The sequence below is a fragment of the Gavialis gangeticus genome, unplaced genomic scaffold (genome assembly GCF_001723915.1).
Source record: "Gavialis gangeticus isolate Ggan-Ray unplaced genomic scaffold, GavGan_comp1, whole genome shotgun sequence".
NCBI classification, from domain to species: Eukaryota; Metazoa; Chordata; order Crocodylia; family Gavialidae; genus Gavialis; species Gavialis gangeticus.
In genome coordinates, this window is record NW_017728997.1 from 11,086,271 (window position 1) to 11,107,103 (window position 20,833).

The 20,833-nt window shown below is 45.0% G+C and overlaps 1 protein-coding gene across 11 annotated transcripts in view; it reads left to right on the forward strand.

Annotated features, from left to right (window-relative positions):
- FOXP1 (forkhead box P1) overlaps window positions 1-20,833 on the forward strand; it is a 540,709-nt gene that overhangs the window by 398,151 nt on the left and 121,725 nt on the right. The window lies entirely within an intron of this gene.

The following is a 20,833-nucleotide window of genomic DNA, read 5'->3' on the forward strand; positions in this document are numbered from 1 at the left end:
ATTAGTTTACTTGATTATACGCAACTGTATCACACTTGGGAAGGTATAAGACAAATGAAAGCAAAACAAAATTTAATTGAGCTATTAGTTTGCAGACTTTGGCTTGGTTTCAGACAGCCTAATCAAATTCTGCTTTGCTCAAATAACTGATGTTAAATGCAGTCTACCAACAGATGTTTGAGCGGAGACTAATTGGAAAACCTACATCCTGGGTTTAGAGTGTCTAGCTGAAAAAGTTTTTGAAATTATTTTTTGAAGGGAAGTAACATAATGATACAGTCCCAGGAAGTACATGGGTCTTCAGAGGGCTGCAAAGAACGGTGCCAGAGGTGTCCATGTTGCTCAGTGGAGGTGAGAGATACTATTGCTTTTTGCTTCTTGCCACATTGAGAAATCATGTTACATCACTGGAGTCGTGTTGCAGTACTGTAGATCATACCATGTGCCAAAGCGTGCAGTGTAAGCAATGCAGCGGGACACGCTGAGGATATTTAAAGCCATGCCGTCAAGGTCATTAGATAGCAGCACTGACTTTCCTTGCCAAATATGTCACTTTGTAGGGCTTGGGGGGAGGGTGTTTTTTAAGTATGCTGCCGTATTTATCACCCAACGTGGCACATCTTGGCATCGAGCGTTTTCAGTTGCTCAATGGATTTCTTTAGTGTGCAAGGGGGAGTGAAACGGATGGGGCCAAATTTGTCCCAGGTGTAAATGACAGCTCTCAGAGAAGCACACCAAAGTCTGTTGTGTTCCCCGTGATAAAAATACAGCTTTCTTTTAAACCAGCTCTCCACCTAACAGAACAGCACTGGGAGCCCCACATGAGGCACTGGTAGGCTTCATATTCTTTGCATAATTGGTGACAGTTGTCGTTCACCACAAGGCTGGACCACATTATCATCATCATCGTTTTTGGCATTGTTATGATCCTTACGATAATTGACACGTATTATTTCTTTAATTATTAATATCAGTATTATTTATTGATGTAGTAACACCTAGGGTAGAGGTCAGATTTCTTTATGCTAGGCGTTGTGCCTGCACATAAGGTAGTTCCTGTCATGAACAATTTGTAGTATCAGTATCCAAGACGGAGAGAAAAGGGATTCTTGTCCCCATTTTACAGATGAGGAAGTGTGCCACAGCAAGCCTAACTCATTTGTCCCACGTGTTATAGGGAGTCTGTAGCAGAGCGGGGAACTGAACCCACGTCGCCTTGACCCACTATACAAAATTGTGTGTGTGACCAGTGTGAGCATTTTCCACACTCGCACATGCAGACTGACTGATTTCATGTAGTCACCCACTCACCAGCCTGCACATGAGCCCGGCAGTAGCCTAGCAAAATGAGTCACTTGGTTGCTCGCCAACATTTTTTAAAAATGTACTGCGGTCACTTCTTCTCTTCCTGCCCGTCATTGTAGATTGAAACGGGGTGCCTCTTTCTGGTGACTGGGCTCACCAAAGGGGAAGCAAGGGTCCTGCTGATACTGAATTATGGGGAGAGGATGCTAGATCAAGCAGCTTGTTGAGCGAAGCTTTGTCGGGACTTTCTCGTGGGGAGAAGGAGATCCGACTTCGCAAAGAATCTCTGCTATCTAAAAACACCACCTGCTATTGGGGAGCGTGTGACCTAAAGCCCAGGATACAACCTTTCGTAGCATGGTGTGAAACTTGAGGAAAATGGGAAAGCAACCAGATTTGGACACGTTCAGAAACTGACCCTTACCCTTTTGGCCCATTCCCATCATCTTCGTCTCAACTGGGACCAGAACTGACTTGAAAGTTTTCCATCTTGTGTAAGTTTTTTATAATGTGAAAGCATCTGTCCTTCCACTTGTGGTACTGTCTTTCAAACCCAGGAGTTCAAACACCGTGGAGAAGAGCGTGTCATAAATCCCTAGATGGCCAAATTGGAGGGGGAAATTCTGGAAGCCTTGCAGTATCTCTCAACCCAAATGCTATAATTTTTTTTCAAAAAGGTTGAACCTGAGGCAGAAACCAAAAACAGTGTGCATGTTACAATATTTTTCTCCTCTTTCATTGAAAAAGCTGTTTCAGTGGATTTTGCTGCTCACCCCTGCTTCTACAAGTAGACGGCTGAAACCGAGGGATGGCCATTGAGAACCAGCGTATGGCTGATATCCACACTCATGCTTCTACTATTATAATCCTCGTATTTGCCTGTACAGAAATGTAGCAGTTGAAGACCTTTTTTTATTGGCAGATTGTTCCCACTATGACTGTTTGATTAAAGTCCCCCAACTCTGATATGATGTGGGTTTTCTTTGGGGCAGTATTCCTTTAAGGTGGCCCTGGCTGTGTTTATTCTTAATACCCACCATCTAATGGGGAGTAGCCAATCTGAATTTTTTCAAAATATAATTTACCAATTGGAGTCCGACAAAAGGCAGATTATATTTTATGGCTTACGAACAGCAGGGCAGATATTTCAGAAAAACTGCAGACAGCAGTAATTTTGCGAATGTGCACAAATGACTTTGAAAACAAATATTTCACTGCCTACACAGCTGCATTCACAATCCTGGGACCAGAATACCATTTGCGTGATGCTTTCACCTGGTTATATAAACTATAATAACGCTTAAAGAAAGAAAATTTGTCTTAAAATCAAAAGCAGAATTAATGCTCTCTGTGAAAACCTGTATTACTGACTGAGGTGTTGGCAGTGGAAGGGACAAACCACTTCAGGAAAAATAAGAACCAACCTAAGCATTCATTCAACCTCTGATCCAAACCTGAATGCAAATGTTTAATCCTGTAATAATAATTAATACACCTCATGTGTCATCCAGAGATGTCAAATGCTTTGCACACAATAATTACCTAAGCCTTAAAACACACCTGAGAGTTAAATAGGAGGTCCAGAGGGCTCCACCTACTAGTGAAATGCGGCCACCTCTGGAGAGAAACACAGCAGCCATTCAACGTGCGACAGCAATTTGCAGCAGAGTGAAGGACGCTGTCCCTGCCTAGGAACATAGGTTGCTGGGCATTGCCTGTGCACAACAGGCAGGCGGTGGGTCTGGTGCTTGGTTTATTTGTTTTGTTTCCGCTGGTAAAAGAAAATGTAGCTTAGGAAAGGAGATTTTTCCAACTTTCTTAGAGGCCTGTTTTGCCCTCATTGTCTCGCCTTGGTCGGTGTAGTTCAACCAGTCACTGAGCAGAAGGAAGATGCTGTTTCCTTCCAGCCAGCAGTCAGACAAGTGGCACAAGTAGCATAGGGTTCGACTGGTCCCGTTCTGGCCTCTTACCTTTCGAAACCGCAGGGCCGGCAGCTGTAGCACCATCTCCGGCGGCCCCGTGTCCAAACGGGAATGCTGCGTGCCGGCGGCTCGGGGGAACCGCTGTTGCTGCTGCTAGATGGCACCAAGTGAAGCCTGGCTTAGACACTCAGCCTGCCGGCAAGGTGGAGGGTTGCTGCGGTCGGTTGTGTGGGACTCTGCTAGGTGAGGCTCGGCGAGATATGAGTATCAGAAGAGAGGAGAACGAGGGGAACCATTTGGGAGGCTCTGCAGAGAAACCTTCAAAGATTTGCATAGGCAATCCAGCCGGTGCTGAAGTGCCTCTGCCGTGACCGCGCAGCGTTGACTGGGGCACACCCCGGTCCTTTCTGCTTTGTCCTTTCATTGTCACTAAGACGGGAGGATGGAAAGCGAGAGAAGGCATCACAGAAAACCCTCTGAAGCCAGACAAGAGAAACTGAAAGAAAAGTTGGCAAGAGCAAAGAGCCCCCTCATTGATTTTTTTTTTTTTTTTTTTTTTTTTTTTTTGTTTTTTTTTTTTTTTTTTTGTTTTTTTTTTTTTTTTTTTGTTTTTTTTTTTTTTTTTTTGTTTTTTTTTTTTTTTTTTTGTTTTTTTTTTTTTTTTTTTGTTTTTTTTTTTTTTTTTTTTTTTTTTTTTTTTTTACTTTCAACTCTGTGTTTATTCAAACGCTCTGGAAACATACAGATTAACTTCCTGTGCTCAATATTTAGCACTCGTTTACCCGTCTCGAAACTGGAACAATGCAGGCTTTGTGGACCGGGTTGAAAGGTCGCCCCATTTTCTGCGTCCCCGTGTCCTCAGGTAGAAAGTCGTTTATTTTCACTGCCGACTCGTCTTCAAAAATCATTCCCCTGCTCCCAGTAGCAACACTTACAGGCTCGTTTGCTCCTCTTTTCCTCTGGGGGAAGCCACAGGAGGCTCGGATATCACTGAGTCTCTCCGATTTCCTCGGGGATAATTGTTTTAAAGGGGGGGGCGGGGAATAGGTGAAAAGTAACCCCATGAAAAAGGCACCGTGTTTCCCTGCAAAAAAGAAAAATAGGAAGGAAAATGTCAACTGTGGACAGCAGCTGCATTTGTGTCCCCAAATCCACTTGAGGGAAGAGAAGAGAAGAGTCGGGGTTGTCACCTCCTCCGAGTCGGCGCCGCTCACGCCGGCGCTGCCGTAGAAAGCAATCGAGAAAAGGGAAGCAGCCGAGCTACGCTGAAGTGGAAGATGACTGTAGTGGCATTACCCTCGTTTAACAACAGCTACAAAGCCTACGCTGTCTGACAGGAATAGAGGTCCCCAAACCCTGTGGTGACACTCTCACAAGCTGCTGTTGATGTGAACTAACGTGAAGCAGAAGTGGATTTTTTTTTTGAAGGGGAGCCTTAGCGTAGTTTGCATTCAGAGTAGGATTCAAATGGTTTAGCTCACAGAGAGCAGGTTTACACCGTGGCCCTGAGCAGCGGCAGGTCTCCTTGGGCACGCTTTTCAGGCTCTCCGGCTCGTTGTTCCAAAAGGGACTTGGGTTTGAATGGTCAGTTATGTCTACTGATGAGAAAAGCAAATTATTTTCTTCTGGGAGGGCCCCGCTGTGGACAGCAGCCACAGCTGCAGATGTGTTTTCTTGTTTGCTTGCTGGTTCCACATGAGCAACTTGACAGGGCCAGCCTCTTTCAGTAAAGATTATGCTTCTCACTTCCTAACCCGGGTTTTGTATTCAGCCCAACTTTTCACAATGGCCCCTATGCCCGGCAGCAGAGCCAAATCTTAATTACGGTGGATATTGTTTTCCACCACGATTTCTTGTGGCACCTGTAGGATTGCTGGTTTCTCACTTCTAGTTTTGCATGTGGCTTTGGCAAGCTTAATTCCCTCTCCTGCCTCTCCATGGGGGGCACCTGTGTCAACAGAAAAGTTGCACAGACTTGGGGCAAGAGCATGTTAGGCTGGGACTGTGCATGGGAAAAATGCACGGTGGGTGGCTGACGGTAGGTGGTGTTGGTGGGGGCAGGTTGACACCCCTCTGGGTTGGAGGTGGTTCAGTGTAGGAAGGGAGATGTTGGCAGACTGCTCCAGCTACTTTTAATAGGTGCAGGTAGCCACCAGCCGCAGGCAAAGCTGACCACAGACGCAAGAGAGGAGCAACAGGCAGAGGCTGGGGTGGCAAGTGAGGACCCAGATCTTGGCCTCCGTGGGAGCCATTTAATTCTTATGACTTTTCCTTCTGCTCCTTTTAAGAGGGCACAGCACTCTCCTAACCCACCGTGTGCGAATGCAGTGTCAGGCGCTTCCCTTGAGCCTTCTGGCAATGTCTTAAATTGTTCGTCCATCCCATCTCGCCATGGGGAAGACAGTAGGGGAAGCACATAAGGAGCCAGGCAGACCGGCCGCATAGAAGAAACAGAGCTGGCAGGTGCCCAAGGTAACCAGGGAGGGCATAAATAATAGAAATAAACCTTTTCCCCCTTGAGTCTCTTAGCTTTGAGTACTCTAGGGGGTTGTTAGTAAGTATACCGTATCATGAAAATCGGTGCCACTGTCACAAGTTTAGTGTTGCTTTAATTTCTCCTCTCTGATGTTATTCTGTAGGGCCTGAAGTCCCACTAGGTCTAGTTCCTGATTTCTCATCTCTTGCAAGAGCCCCCAAAGAGCCTACCAGGACTGCATTTGCTGCGCTATTAGCTCTAAATAGAAATATGGCGTTTCTTCAACAAAACCCTTTCCATGCAAGTTGATACTTTGCCCTGAAAAATCTTGCTGTCTGTCTGTTTTTATTGTTAATGTATCTTTATTGACTAAGAGGTTAAATGTTGCAACTGTCTCATATGTAAATTAAAAAAGAAATCAATAGCTTTGTACTGTTGGGCAAGCTTATGAACCAGATTGAACTACGTGGTTACACTGATGCATCTCCCCCCTGAGGTATGGAATGATGTGTGTGTGCAAAGCAGGAGTTTTAGTTTGTTGAACTGGAGTTGAGTTCAGCACAATATTACTGATAAATGAATTGTATATGTTCAGTAATTCATAGAAGGTGGTAGTTGTTTTGCTCAGACACTTGTCTTCAGGATGAGATTTATAAATATAGCATGTTGTCAAACAGAGATAAGGTACCTCTTTTTTAAAAAAAGCAGTTTCCCCACATGCACGTTTGGTCGCCAAAGCGGCGGTAACTCTTTTTTTTCTTTATGCTTAAATCAGTAACTTTTTTAAAATGTAAATAGTATCCTGTTTTGACAAACTACAAAACCACACGCCTCAAAAAGAAATGCATGAAGCCTATGTCAATAGATGCTGGCATCTCTCAACAGGAAGCTTTGGGGTGACACATGCAGTCGGTATCTGATGCAGAACCAGGGAATGCTGCTTGCCCTTCTTCGCTGCATCCGGAGAACGGCCAGAACCACTCCAGGCTCCTTGTGTGTGTTTGCATGGATAGCAGTGCTTTGCATAACAGGTTGCCTGACACAAAAAAAAAAAAGTTTTCATCGTTGATTTTTGCTCATTAGTACACTGTTCCAGATTTTTGTAACCAGGCTTCCTCTGCTACTATTGCCATTCCCCCACAGAGACTCAGTAAACTCAAAATGCCTGCAGCCATACCATCACCTCAGGCTGTAATCTCATCAGATCTCTTTAAAGGTAAGCAGCGCTGGTCACTACCTGGATGGGAGACCTCCAATTAAAGCCCAGGGCATTATGGAAAGAGTTGTCAGTAATTCAATATGCATTTCTTTTCCCTTCGAGGGGATTGTGAACCAGTGGCCCAGGATCAAGTTAGAAGCCACTGTGCAGCTGGCAGTTCTAACTTTCAAAAGGACGGGCAAAATCAAGGTCCTGGCCACATGTCATTTAAGCTCCCTTGGCGCCCCGGAGTAGCCCCAGCATTTGGCCACATTCCAGGTGGATAATTGCAGTCTGCCTACCTACATTTCCTCTGCAGATTCAGCTGGAGAAACTGTTGTGCAGTTGGTGCTGTTGCCACATTTAACAGCTGCTGTGCACAACCCCAGAGCTGGCTGCATTTCTGCAGCCACAAGTGTGGGTTGTCTAAACAACGTCAGCAACCCGTCGCAGAAAGTCGCACACGTGTTCTTCCACTTGCTCAAAGTCTGCATCAGGCATCAGGAAGTAGTTACCAGACAGAGAAGCCCCGATGGGCTTTGCAGTGTGATTAATCCAGCTACCATTCGCTCACCAACTTCTCCATAGTGCCAGTGCCTTGAAGCGAAAGAGCACCCACTTGCTGCATGATCCGGCATTGGTGTCTGGTGGGTGTCTCGGTGAGCTGGGACAGCCCCTTCAGCACATGCTCGCCCCGTACCATGAGCTGTCACAGCTCACCCCCTTCTGCCAGCCCTGTTTATCCCCTCTCTGCATTTCTTCACACCGTTCCCCACCTGCGGAGCAATCCCTGGCCCCTGAGACCGCCATCCCCTTTGCTCTCCTCCGACTCCTGTCCCACCACTTGCTGCTTCTGGTTGGCTTTCCACCCTTCACAGCCTGTCCCACGCAACCAGTGAACAGCCCCCAATTGACCAGCCGGCCAAACGGCGTTGTACTCGCATATATTATTATAAAATACTAATTTATTTTAATATGAATTTCTGAGTCTTAGAGGTAGAAATGTCAGGCACCTAAGTGCCTCGGGTCTTGTTTACCTACCGTAAGGGAAGCCGACAAGGCATCCCCCATCCCGATCCCGCTCGAGAGCCAGCAGGAATTGTTGGCAGAGGTGAAATGTTCTGAAATGAAGTTGGCCCGATCATTTTACAGGGTTATAGTGGAAGGGCTAGTGAGAGAGAGGCGAAAAGGTCTCTCTTTTATGGGTGATCCTCATCTTTGTTGAAAAATATTGGGGCTCCCACGCAGGGGAGAGGTCCTGATGTAACCGTATTGGTCACACCCCTAATGGACGTAGGTACATCTGTGCAGGAGCTCTGTGTCATCTGGGCCAGCATCCCAGTTTTTAAGTCACTCGGGCTCTCAGGAGCACACGTCTCATTGAATGTTAACATCGAAATCAGGACTGTGACTCCAAGATAGCTGTCAAGAAGCAAGTCCCAGCCACTCACCCCACAAAGCTCGTGCCAAAAAAAATGTCACACGTCACCGTTCAATAGGTGCCCATGCATGGACGCTGACTCTTGTTTTTGCTGGAGGCCCCTAAGATGATGGACATGTAGAAAATGGATGCATTTCAGGTGATGGCCCTCTTGCCAAGTGGGGGCAGGACCCTCGGTCCCCCACATACTTGGCACGCATGACAGCCCACGCACACGCCGCGCTGCTCTATCTGCTTCAACATCTCTGGGTGTGCTCCAAAAAATGACCATGTGACCTTTTTCTTCGGCCCACGGCAAAGGCAGAGCAGGAACGAGTGGGCAGGGCTTGTTTCATGACACCCATCTCGGGGTTGCTGTTAGACGTACGGGTAGATGCCTACAGCACTTGGGAGCTTTGGAGTCTGTCGCACGAGCTGTGATTTGCCCTGCTACAGTGACTGTTTTGTAAGGACAGGAGGTCTCTGGGCAGATGCGTGGCAGTGTAAGAGATGCACCTAAAATGATGTGCTTTTTACACTCGGCTTTGCCTGATTGCTTTGTTCAAAATGCCCTTTCCGCAAACACTCCCACCCTTTTCCTTCCTTCCTTGTTTTACTATCAAGGCCCTGACTTGTGGCATCCTTCCCTTATCCAAGAAGGCCCTGGCTCGAATTCCCGTTGGGGTCCTTGATTGGCCAGGGACTTGACAGTGGAGCAGTGGGAAGCGCCCCTTGCTGCGTGTGGCTCTGCACAGCGCCCTTGCAGCCTTCCCTCCGTGCCCTGCAGAGTGAGACCTGACAAGGAACTGAACTGGTTCACATGGAGGGTAACACAGGGCAGGGCATGAAACACCAGGCTGGGGGTTTGCCCATGACCTGGTGTTTCCCTGATGCGTTTTGAGCTCTGTGCAGAAAACAGTGTGGTATCAGCTTGATATTTGGGCTGCCCACCTGATGCACAGCTCACTTAGGAGGCTTCTTCTGCGGCTTAAGGAGTCTCATCTTTAATAGTTTTAATGACATGCAAATTGTTGTGATGCTGCTGTATTAAATGCCTTGTAATTTTAAAATCATTTGACTTGTTTAATGTTTTTAAATAGCTGCTGCTTAGACGGCCAGAAAGTTTCTGGAAAGATAAATTGCTCTCTCTTTTTACCACATTTTAGAGTGGCGTTGATGTTTTGTGATACTGTGCCTTACAAACCAGAGCTTTCCAGATGAAAGTATTCTCTAAAGTTAGCTGCTTATTCTTCTCTAAGTCCAGCAAAGGGCAAAAAATAGGCAGCAGATTTTTTTTTTTTTTCTGTAATATCATCCTCGGTATGCTAGGGGGAAAAATTAAAGCAAAGACCTAGTGGCTTGGGAGATTTATAATAAAGAGAGATTATTTTTCCCCTATATTTAGGCCAGGTCAGAATCTTGGAGATCTGTATAAACTGAGTTGCATGGTATTGGTCTAGACAGATTTTCAAGGGAGCCGAAGGTTTCTGCACATTTAATTTTTTAGCACCTTTTCGATTCCAGCCTGCATGTGGATGTGTAACTACATCCATGCATCGAACACTAATCAGCCCCCATGCTTGCCATGTGAGTAAAAAGGCTACGAACTCCTCAGATGCCACTAGAAGTGGGCTTTCCATCTTGAGGTTGGTATTCACTAGCAGTGTGGCGTGGGGAAAAGGTGTTTTCCCCAAATGAAATCCTTAGTAATCTAGCACCATTAGGCTCCAGATATTGAAATCAGTGGCAAAACTCCCATTGAATCCAATGGTACAACATCTTAGTGAATGCAACTTGGGCAATAATACATCAAAGTGAGCTTAGCCAGGTCCCTGGCGGTGGTTTCACAGTTAGTAAGTCTCATGTCAAATACTTCTGGAAAAGTTGACAAGAGCATTTCTGCATCCATGTTGTCCTTTCGTTTTTGTCAGAGATCAAATTGAAGGCCTGATCTTGCAAACACTTATAGAGTTGTACAAAATTATGGAAGGGACCTCAGGAGGTCACATCGAGTCCAACCCCCTGCTGAAAGCAGGACCAGCCCCAACTACATCATCCCAGCCAAGGCTTTGCCTAGCTGGGTCTTAAAAACCTCCAACAATGGAGATTCCCCAACCTCCTGTTCCAGTGTTTTACTCCCCTCCCAGTGAGAGAGGTTTTCCTAATATCTAACCTAAACCTCCCTTGCTGCAACTTTTTTGTTGCTCCTTGCTCTGTCATCTGCCACCACTGGGCACAATCCAGCTCCATAAGAACAGTCTTGCTTTCTAACGAAAGATGCGTGCTAATTTTCACGTACCAGCTCATGGGTTTTTATTCCGCCTTGTGCTCCTAATTCTTGTCACTTTTTGTTGCTTCCTTTATGTGCACCAGCATCAGTAATAATAAGAGTTAATAATTAGCGGTTCGATAGTACTCTTCTTCACCTTCAAAGTAATTCCAAGCACTAAATCAGTACAGCTCTGCTGACAGTATTATAGTATTGACTTGTTACTTCACTGATGTCGCAGAGACAGCAAGCCTTGCGCTTTTTATGTAGGCCAAAATGGGGTCATCTTTTTAAAGTACAAAATTGGCAAAAAACAAAATTTTTTCCTAGGCTGACACTGTTTGGCGAATTTCAGCATTTGAGCCAGTTTTTAAAGCCGAGTAATAAACACCTGGAGAGCTCTGGTTTATAATGGCAGTGCTGAAAAGCTATTAAATAAATGGCTCCACTATAATACAAAAAAGCTGTCTTAAAATGCTGATAAACCTTTTAAAGCTGGACCTTCATCTTAATGAACATGGGCCCTGCTTTCAAGGCTGTAGCTCAGAGATGCAAGCTGCGCTCTCGTGGATTGGCCTCGTCCGTCACTAGAGAGGCTTCCTTTTTTTCCAAAATAAAGCCCATATGGGCAGTTTCCAAGTGTGTTATTCGATGGACTTAGGGCTCAGTTATTTGTTCCTATGAAAAGTCCTGATCATAATCTTTCCCTGATGTTCCCTCAAGTTGGGATCACTATCAGACTACATTGTTCAAAGAGTGAAGAACTGATCAGGTGGGTGGCATAGGGAAGTGCGAGCACTGCAGATTGCGGTGTAAGATAGGATAGGTAAATTATGGGGTTACAGACGGGAAGGAGGAACTTGGAGACCGCGTTTAAGAAACATGCAGAGTTTGAAAAGGGTCAAAGTGCAGCCGCTGGTGAGAGGAGGGGAGGATCCAGGGAGCATAGTAGAGCTGGAAGTGGAAGGGAGAGAAAGATGTTGGCAGAAAGAGAGAAGAAAGAGCTAGGAGCAGGTGGAGACAGTTTTTGGAGGAAGAAAGTTGACAGGGACAGAACTTCAGCTGAGCGATGCAGGAGATGTGGATGGACCAGAAGACGTGGGGGAGTAAAGAGCTGGTTGTTGGCATCAGGACACAAAGATGAAGGAATAAGGGGGTGCAAGGGTTGGGAAAGCAGAGGGAGATTGGAAGGCAATGAAGATACAGCTCAGGAAGGACCTGCTTTGGTTAGGGAAGATGCACAGAGCTTGAGAGGGAACAGAGAGAAACTCAGTGGAAGAGGGAGTGGGCAGACAGGGGAAGTGGAAAGACCAGGGGGGAGCAGACTGCAGCCTCCGTGGGAAGGAAGGATGCTTGCCAGAGGAGAGTCCTGTCATGCCTTATTCGTGCTTTATTTCCCTGCATGAACCCCTGGCGAGACATGACGGTCGGGGCTGCAGGAAACCCCGAAGTCAGCTTAACTTGTTTTCTCCTAGGTGCGATGGAACGGTTTCTGCACCGGTTTTGGCGGAAATAGGGGCAGTTCCAGTTCCCAGCGTCCGTGACCTGACTGGTGCACCAGCCCGGCAGTCAGCTCCCTGTCATGTGCGGATGCAAAGTTTGCTTTCCAGACAAGCATCAGGCCTGCCGACATTTGAAATCATGGCTGGGAACTGAGACCCGTGCATTCCCAGGGTAGAAATAGTCTGTGACTAACCCAGCCCTTTCCCCCCTTACCAACGTAGAGTCTGCTTCGAGATGGTGGTGCTGTGAGCACGGCACAGTAAAATAGTAAATTGACCAGTAAAAGAAATCAGTAAATGAAGGGAATAGCTATTAAGGTGCCAAGCCAAGACATATAATTATACCCTAGGACTTTTCCAAACTAATGCATGTTAAAGGTGTAAACCTATTAAAGGAGAGATTTTTTTTATTTTTTCTGTACAGGGAACTTCCGTAGATAGTGGGATTTACCCTGTATTTCTACTTTTGTATTAGAAGGTATGAGGAATGTTTCAGCAAATCCAGTCATTTCTATTATTATAATTTCGCACTTTTTTTCCATGCAGTTTTTGGGCGGTTCTTCGGAAACTTGAGCACTAATGCTCTCTATTGTTAGGCGCGTTCTTTGAAAAACAGAGTTCTTCCCTTCTCCCAAATAGTTAATTAAATTCTAAAGTTCAAGTACAGTACATCTTTTTTTTTTGCAAGAATAGGGGTGTTAGACCTGTTGTGCTGACCAAATTACAGTGCAGATAGTTACATTCTGCCTGCTTATTCAGCCTGCAATTTCATTTGGGCGCTGGGCTCTTCGCTTCAGGTGTCCTGGACTATTGTGCGGTGTCGCTGTTCAGCAGCTGCTGTGTTCCACACCAGAAATAGCTGCAGTTCAGTGGCAGATGAAGTGATTTTCTTTCCATAGGGCTTGAATAACAAGTATTGGGATTCCTGGAAAGTTTGGATATTTTAGTACTATTAAGTGCTGTTACTGTTTTATCTGTTGCTTTTATGCAGATCTTCAGGTCTCTTGCACCTGACTCTGTTAGGATCTTGGCTTTATTTGGAGAGACCCCAGAGAAAGACAGTCTCCTATTTGGTGGAGTTTACCTGCCATAGTTTCTTTTCTGTGACTGTTCTGTCCTAGCAAACCAGCAGTCTACAACACCCTATATCAGGGGTCAGCAACGTTTTTGGGCAGAGTGCCCAAAACACCCGCAACCTCATCTTTGTAAAATGTTGGCATGCCGGGGACAGAGGGTGGGGGAGCCACCAGGGGCCCAATCCTTATTGCAGCAGTGTAGCCCCATGCTTTTCCCTGCTGTCTGCCTTGAGACGTGCATGCCAAGCAAAACGCTTTTGAGTGCCATGCTCTGGCACCCGTGCCGGGGGTCGCCTACCCCTGCCCTATATTCTCTTTTGCATATATTGCATTAGGACCAGGTTCTAGCCCGCGGACCAGCGGAGGGTACTTGAAGCCTTCCCGAGCATTGCACTTTGGGGAACTAGATAGGACAGGCATAAAGACTTGCACCTCCCAGCTCCTTTCTGCCTCTAGCTCTGACCTCTGTGCAGCCGGGAGCTGCCGCGCTATGAAGCTCGGTGCTCTCTGCCGACTGCCACGGCTCAGACGAGACTTCCCAGTAGGGCCTCCCACTCCTTTCCATTGGTCAGCTCTGCCTATAGGGGAGGACCCAGCCTGGGATCATGGCACCTGCGGGAGTCATCTCTTCCTTGGGACCCCAAGGGAGGGAGTATTGCAACACACAGTAGCCAGAGTCAGCTCAGAAACAGCCGTGAGTCACAAACCAAGCTTGCAGACAGGAGTCCTTTTTCATGTGATGATGGGGGTGGGTAAGGGGCTTAGGTTTAATTAGATACAGGCCCCTTTTATTCTGAATACGCCATGGACTGGGACACCACATTAATATGTAGTGATGGTTCGCAATGAGCCAGCGTGGCAACACATAAAAGAGCAGCAAGAGCAACATTGTCAGTATTGCAAAAATAAATTTCATCTGATGGGACAACCCCAAAGGCCCCAAGCTCAGAGCAGAGCCCTGAAGTTTGGATGCTTATTTGACCCTCTGGATGCCCCTTTCTTTTTCCTCCCAGCCCCTGGGAGGCAACAAAACCGCTGCCGCTGCAGAATACTAATAGGCACACAGCCAACGAGGCTGTCTCCTCCTCCTCCTCCCCTCCTCAGCTCTTCTGCTGTCTTCTCCCACCTATACCCTGTCTCTGCCAGTGCTGCTGAGCTGAGATGTACAAAACCAGGGAGCTAGGAAGAAAACGGGGAAGGAAGACCAAAAACTTGAGCAGCCCCCTCCTCCCCCCAGCAGCAGAGGAGCCACCGTCTCCCAGCGGTAGAGGTCTGGGATTCTCAGCTGTTCGCTGTGTCTGTGCCACGTCGTGTCGCAGGGAGGCCTTCCCTCAGCATGCATTGCTTTCGAAAGCTGAGTCCCTTTGCAGGACACATCCAGGGCCATGAGGATGCAACTCCTTAGAAGTGCGAAGGCAATGGCGTAGTACCGTTTTGAGGGGCTTCCGAGCCGTGTCAGGCGGTGGAAAGTAATTAACTTTGAAGGGGGCTTCTGTATGCATTTCTCACTGAATTGGGTCCTCTTTCCTATTTCTAAGAGGGTGCTTTTAAACCCATACTTGAAGTGCGGAAGTTAGACGGCTGCGCTTCACTCTGTCATCCTGGAAACACGTTTTAAACCCTGCACGGCAGGATTTAGGCATCGTGACACCCATTAACTTTAACAGGGGTGGTGAGATCCCAAGGCGCTGCTTTGAAAAGTCTCCCGTCTCATCTAGCACCAGCAGCATGAATGCATGGTAGCGTCTTATGCGTGCCCCTGTCTAACCTTCCCCAGCTGTAGCATAAATATCTGTTTAGAAAATAAACCTGGTCATGGCATTCTTTCATTTATAAAGTATGTAACTGTTTTCTTCTTTAAACAGAAGATAAGGGAAGGACTCTTTTACTCTCTCTTTTTTTTTTTTTTTAACGTATCTTTTGAATGCTGGAGGAAAACTTGAACTGCAAGTCAGCTAAATATACTGTATCATGAAACCTTAGGGACCATTGAAATGAGAACAGTGGCCCATTACTGCTAAGAAGGTGTTTTATTGAAAATATGTCGACATGCTTTCCCAGGAGAGTGAGTAAAAGACGGCAAGATGCCCAACAGTAATACAGGTTGTTCTCTTAGACAAGCTAAAATATGTAGTTTGGCACTCCTGTGCTGTGCATGAGTGAGCTGTATAATAGACTAATGTGCATTTTTATATTAAAGGTACCATATTTCATCAGATCATTTTTTTTCCATTCTTTTTTTTTAATTTAAAACCCTCACAATTTGTATATTCCAGTTACTGTTTAGGCAGATCTTTTCTTACATACCAGATCTTTTTTTCTGTCATTTGTTGAAAGAGGTGGAGTAGTGCCTTGAGTGGAAGCAGAGTTGCCAGTAGAGGGCAGTGCAAATAAAAATATGGTTTTCAGCTAAAGATATATTGGTATCAAGGTCCTCGGGGTGGTGTTCTCTATCTAAACACAGAGCTTCTGCCATTAGAGAAATAAAACTTCCTTTGCCTTAATTTTAAATGATGCATGCAGTGCATAGGTCCTGACCTCCTTAAAAGTGGTCAGTAGTTGCAAGCTGCTTGCTTATGTTAATATATCATACGTTACTTGTATTTTATTTATTTATATTGCATTATATATTTATTTGTATTTTATATTGGTGCGTATGTGCGTACACACCTCTCTCGCTCTCTTTCCTTTTCTCTTTCTTGGGAACTTTATCATAGTGACAGAATACTTGTCTTTTTTATCCCTCGAACTATGGGTATTGTCACCCCTAAAAAAAATAATTTGGGGTACAATGGTCATCCTTTTAAGGTGAACTGTTGCCATCTGCTATCAGAGAGTCTTCACCACGGTTTCCTATTCTAAATAGAAATGGGTGGCCTCTGTGCGTGACCAGTATGGGCCAACTCTTGGCAAATGCGGAGTTTTAATGGCAACGGCAGCAGCATTTCCTCTGCCGTACGTGACATAAATGGTATCTCATATCATTAAGGAAAGTAACAGAGAGCGTTTAGTGGTGATTACCTTTCAATCCATTGTGTACTTGGGGGCAGAAAAATAATTTATGAAATATACCCATGCAGACTTGGAACAATTTGCACACGATGCTGTGACTGATGCAAACCTGCTGGTATGAGAGTATGCTAATAAATTTACTTTATGGCAGAAACAAGAGATTAGAGTTTATTAGGAAAGGAGATCGCAATTTATTAAGATCAATCAAAGATGAATGCAGAGCAAAACTGTTGCCGTTTTGATTTATTTATTTATTTTGAGGCTGGGGGGGTGCAATTATATCAAATGTGTTGTTTACCTGGGACGCTTGATTCATTATTAATATTTTTATGTTTAGAGGGAACCATAATTTTGCCGAAATGCCTTCCATAACTCCTGCACAATCGTATTCATAACTCACCTGAATGTTGACACATCCTGCTGTGTATATATAAATTAACTAGTAACACTGGCATTATAAAATGATGCATTAAATGAAGATGTGAATGGTAATTTAAAGCATGTCATGAAAAGAAATTTAAACCTTTGTACAATGCTGAGAAGAGTTAAAGCAGCTTCTTCAGGCAAAACTTGCAGGGACAATAAGGAAAATCACATCGTTAACTCCAGGCCAAAACAGGCCTACTTTTGACACTCATAAATTAGGTATCTTATTAACTATTTCACTACAACTGTATAATGCATTTGTTTTTAAAGAGACACTGTCTCCTTAAAAATCACACCTCTCTCTGGAAATATATTACTCTCAGGTATCATCTGAAGTTACTAAAAGCGAAAAGAAAATGTTCGCTTTGTGCTTTTTCACCGCACTTTGTGGATAGTAAGAATGTTTCCTGTCTAGTCAGTGATTTTTCCCAATTGTTTTCATAGGTCTTTTAAATGGCAGCGGGGGAAAATAAAGCATTCTAAAAACAGGAAAATGTGATTGTAAAACCACAAAGATTGGCCCAGGGATCCTGGGCTAGGTACAGCACATGAAAGACTTTTGACTCCTAGCTGGTTTGAGTTTAAAGCTGATTTGCTCTCAAACTGATTTGCTCATTAAAATGCTGGTTACTTATAACAGCTCTGCTTGTACCGTAAATCCACCTAGATCACACAGCCCGCAGCACGGTTGGCCCTTCTGTAGTCACCTCCACGCAGGGGCCAAGGACTCATGGACCTAAGCATACTTCTCAGGGTCCTCTCTCCACGTGAGCATTTTGAAGGGTCAGGCAAGAAGAAGTCTCTGCTGATGACCACGTGGCACCTGATAAAGGATTAACTTAAAAAACCCCCCAGAAAACCATAAAGCAAAGACAAAACCAGCAATGAAAACTCCGCTCCCATTATTAGTAGCAATCTTTTAAATTTTCCTGAATGCTATGAATGCACGAATATTATATTTTAGGTGACTATCCCATTTTTCTGAGTTTTCTTCCATCTATTAACCTGTTGTCTGAATGATCCATTCACTCTTTTCTTGGGCGACTCCTAACGGGCCAGTTCAAAGCATATGGCCTTGTCTGCCTGACTTAAATTGGGCACCCACATGAATGCCAGGCTTTTGTCCTGCTTGATGATCTTCATCTCTCAATCAGTATCTGTTCGCGCAGCACATTGGGCCTGACTCTGTTCCCCTTTTGTGGCGTGAGTCTCAAATACCTTCAGCGAAGTAAATGGAGTGATTTGACTCATTCATGCTGGTCAAAAGCTGAAGGTTTTTTGCCTATTTGAGGCAAAAATGGGCCACTTGGGTGCCAACTGGCATGAATAAATTCTGTATGTAGGGTAAGAAGATATAGATATAGATATCTGTATATTCTTCCAGTGTACCCACCTCTGCCATAATTTCACACAACCCTCCTTTGGTTTTGACCTGTGAGCCTGGTCTTCCTGCTGTATTCAAGCTATTGATTTTTACCTAAACATCATCACTGCTGTCTAATATGAGTCAAAATTCAATGGCATAAAATGCCAAAAACCCACCAAGGGCTCCTCACTTATCCCTCAGGAATGGATTTGAGCTCTGATTTTCTGTTAATGTATGAAATCTGTTTTCCCCAGGCCTGTTATAGCTGGGCTACTCCAGATTTGCACAGCCTGTCCATACTTTAAGAGATTGAAAAGCAGAAGAGCATGTGGCTCTACCTGGTCCAAAATACTTGCTGGCTTAGAGATGCATTTTATTTCATTGTCGCCTTACTAAACCATTGGTGTCCTCTCTCCTGCTCTGGGCACAGACTGAAAATAGCAGATGTTGGCCGAGTTTGTGGGTCTGAAGCTTTTATGTGGACAGGCATGAAGTGCTTTCAAAATACTGTCTACCAGCTCTCCATATAGTTCTTAAATGATGCTTTTCGCTTGGGGGTATTTAACCAATGCTCATCTTCACATGCCCTTTGAGAAGGAGAGGACTGCTATTATCCCCATTTTACAGATGAGGGAATAAAGAAAGAGGTTAAAGCCAGGAACTTATTTTAAAGGGGTGGGCACTCAGCAACTCGGACAGTTGCAGTTGTCCGATGGGTTGTAGTTCTGTGTTCAAGTCACTAGATAGTGCCCGCTTCAGGAGATGTACTTGCTTCACAGACCTGACTCTTTACTGGTCTCTTGAGATGCGGCGTTGGTGCTGAATCAGATGATCGGTCGGTGATCTGTGAAAACAAAGGCAGAGCTAGGCCAGGCTGGCTTCCTTCCTCTGTATCCACCTGCACGTGGCTGTGTAAGTAGGTAGGAACTGAAGGCATCATTCAATCCTGATTCCTGTAATGAGACTGCCAGAAAGTTTGCAGTGCGCAAAACCAAGTCAATCGGGAATTTCCAAAATTGTGGTCCATGGAGCACTGGCTACTTGAGAGCTGCCAGATCACATAAGTCCCTCCTTGTTTTTCAGATCCCTTTAAAGAGACCTTTAAATGTGTAGAATAGTCTACTGGTGTTACTTTTCTATGTAAGGAAGTGCTGGAGTTGCCCTAGGCATGGTATCTGAAAATCCCGGTGCGGGGACAGGCGATCCCTGCAAAGAAGCTACCGAAAAGTTTTGAAACGCCCTGTGTTATGCAGTATACCTCAAACTCAAGAGTGCTTTGAGGTGTCTGGATAGGAGGCAATCAGGACTCTGGCCCAATACGGCTACAACCTGGATACCTGGATAGGAGGTGCTTTCTTAAGTGTGGTGGAGAATTATTATGAATTCACCCTATTGGGTTGTTTATTTTCCAATACTAAAGGTCTGTGTTTGTGTGGGCGTGCAACCTTTGCGAATTGTGCCCTCTCCTTGCTGATCTCCTCTTCCGTTTGCTTCTGTCCCTTTAAGAGGCAGGCTTTTTCTGATTCATGGTGGCTCTTTCTGGCAGATTTAGGGTCTTGCAAAAGATGCCCTTAGTCCCTTATTAACTATTCATAAGAGGGTGGGGTCACATTTTTGTGACCTGAAAAAAATCCCATTAATAAATTTGTTATCTGACACGAAAACACTTTAGGGTGAAAAGCAATCCGTATCACATCCCATTTAACATCAGATCACAAGTTGTCAGTAAATTGGGTCCTTTGTCTTTGCTTCTTGTGAGGTTCTTTAGCAGCATAACTAATGGGGCCATTGTCTGGCGTTCATTGACTCTTGCAAATAAAGTACATTTGTGGCTGCAAATGGTATTAATGTGGGTTCTGTTTTTCAGTTCCTTGCATGTGAAATAACTGTTTAGGTGCATTTCATGTCTGGAAACATTTTGCAGATTAAAAAAATACAATGGGTGATTGACAGGGGTGAGGTGGATAATTTATGATGGCTTTTTGGGCAAATGACAGGCGGCTGCTGGGACTGTTACAATCCTCAAGTTAGAGACAGCACAATAACAGGAGTTGTTTTTGCATTAAAGGCTAGGGCCAAAAAGTGTTTTTTTGAGTTAGCACACATGAGGCGTTGAGAGAGGTTGCTTTGAGTTGCATGAAACCACGAACCCCAGTGTTACAAGTGTGCCACAGACCCAAACAAAATGTTTCACTTCCACTGAGCTCAGAAACGTTTGCCTGGCTGCATTAAAAACAGGCAGCTATAAACTCCCAATTGCGAAGCATTGATCTGAAGGGGACAGTAGATGAATCTCTGCCTTGCGATGTAGTCTAACATCTTACTGTTGCAAGTTTGTGATTAATTTCCTTCTGCTTTGTTAAGAAAAGAAATGGGTAGGTGTTTCCATTTGCAGGCCAGACACAGCAATCCTGGAACAAACTCTGGGTGGAGCATTTTTGTTGTTGTTTATGCACACCAGGTTTACAGAAAGCCCCACATTTTTTTTTTCACAGAAAAAGGTAAATCTGGGTAAAAAAAAATCATGCGTCACAAGCGCAAGTGAAAGTTATTTCTGTTTGATTCCTATTTTTAAAAGCCTGCTATGAACAATTGTGCAAGGTGAGACTTCTGAGTGGCAGTGACTCCTTGCAAAAGAAAAGGTTCGTTCATCATTAAGTCCTTTTCCTAAGAGTAGTTCGTACCAGCCGGGCGAGCAGGGGCCAGCGTGCTCTGTGCGCCACGCTTTCTAGGGAGCAGACACCAGCATCCTTAGGTCAAAGGGTTAACAGCAATTAACTGGAGTTGCTTTAGAGACAAAAGCATTATTTCACCAAAGCATTATTTCACCTGCCGTCAGTAAAAAAAAAAAAAAAAAAAAA